This window comes from Nannospalax galili, unplaced genomic scaffold (genome assembly GCF_000622305.1).
Source record: "Nannospalax galili isolate Female #2095 unplaced genomic scaffold, S.galili_v1.0 scaffold146, whole genome shotgun sequence".
NCBI lineage: Eukaryota > Metazoa > Chordata > Mammalia > Rodentia > Spalacidae > Nannospalax > Nannospalax galili.
Genome location: NW_008357929.1, coordinates 2,325,723 through 2,327,624, shown reverse-complemented (window position 1 = coordinate 2,327,624; position 1,902 = coordinate 2,325,723).

Genomic DNA, 1,902 nt, shown 5'->3' with positions numbered 1-1,902 from the left:
CGATTCTTTATTTGTTGAATTCTTTATATATTATGGATGCTAAACCTCTGTCAGATGTGTCACTGGTGAAAATTTTTCTCCCATTCTGTGGGTTTTCTCTTCACTTTTTGATTGTTCCTTTTGCTGTACAGAAGCTTTTTAGTTTAATGAGGTCCCACTTGTTGATTGCTGACCTTAATTCCTGAACAACATCTGTCCGATTTAGAAAATCCTTTCCTACACCTATAACCTGTAATTTACTGCCAATATTTTCTTCTAATAGTTTCAGGGTTTCCAGTTTCACATTGAGGTCTTTGATACATTTGGAGCTGACTTTTGTACAAGGCAAAAGATAAGGATCTAGTTTCATTCTTCTACATGTAGAGATCCTGTTTTGCCAGCACCCCTTGCTAAAGATGCTGTCTTTCCTACACTGTGTGTTCTTGGCACCTTTGTCAAATATGAAATTGCGTGTACTCATGTTTGGATCTTCAGTGATGTTCCATTCATCTATGTGTCTGTTTTGGCACCAGTACCATGCTGTTTTTATGACTATGGCTCTGTGGTATACTTTGAGATCTTGTATATACTAATCCCCCCAGCATTGCTCTTTGTGCTCAGGGTTACTTTCGCTATCTGGGGTCTATCGTGCCTCCATATGAATTTAAGAATGGATTTTTCTAATTTTGTGAAGTATGTCATGGGGATTTTGATTGGGATTGCATTGAATCTATATCTTGCTTTTGGTAGGATGGTCATTCTCACAATATTAATTCTTTCAACCCATGAACATGGGAGGTCCTTCCATCTCCTTGTGTCTTCCTCAATCCTCCACACCTTTAATCCCAGCAGAGGCAGGCGGATCTCTGTGAGTTCAAGGCCAGCCTGGTCTACATAGTGAATTCCAGGACAGCTGGGGCTACAAGGAGACCCTGTTGCAAAAAAGACCAAAAAAAAAATTTGTTTTTCATTGCAGAGATCATTGGTGTCTTTGGTCAGATTTATTCCAAAATATTTTACGTTTTTTGCAGTGATTGTGGATGGGGGCATTTCCCTATATTCCTTCTCCAATTGCTTGTTATTGGTATATATAAAGGCTACTGATTTTTGTGGATTGATTTTATAACCTGTCACTATACTGAAAGTGTTGATCAGTTCTAGGAGTTTTCTGGTGGAACTTTTGGGATCTCCTAGGTATAGTATCATATCATCTTCAAAAAGTGATAGTTCGACCTCTTCTTTTCCGATTATTACTCCTTTAATTTCCTTCTCCTGTCTTATTGCTCTAGCAGGAGTTTGAAGCACTATGTTGAAAAGGAGTGGAGATAGTGGACATCCTTGTCTGGTTCCTGATTTTAATGGGAATGCTTCCAGTTTTTCTCCATTTAGAATGATATTGGCTGTGGGTTTGTTGTATATAGCTTTGATTATGTTGGGGTCTGTTTCCTCCAGTCCAATTCCCTCTAGGACTTTGAACACAAATGCATGCTGAATTTTGTCAAAAGCCCTTTCTGCATCTATTGAGATGACAATGTGTTTTTTTTTCTCTGAGTCTATTTATATGATTAATGATGTTTATAGACTTGTATATATTGAACCATCCCTGCATCTCTGGGATAAAGCCTACTTGATCATGGTGAATGATCTCTTTGATGTGTGTCTGTATGTGGTGTTCGAGTATTTTGTTGAGAATTTTTGCATCTACGTTCATTAAGGACATAGGTCTATAGTTTTCTTTTTTGATTGTGTCTTTACCCGGTTTGGGTATTAAAGTGTTGCTGGCTTCATATAAGGAATTTGGGAGTTCTCCCTCTATTTCTATCATTCTGAATAATTTAAGTAGTATTAGTTGGAGTCCTTCTTTAAATGTCTGGTAGAATTCTGCTGTAAATCCATCTGGCCCTGGGTTTTTTTTTAGTTGGG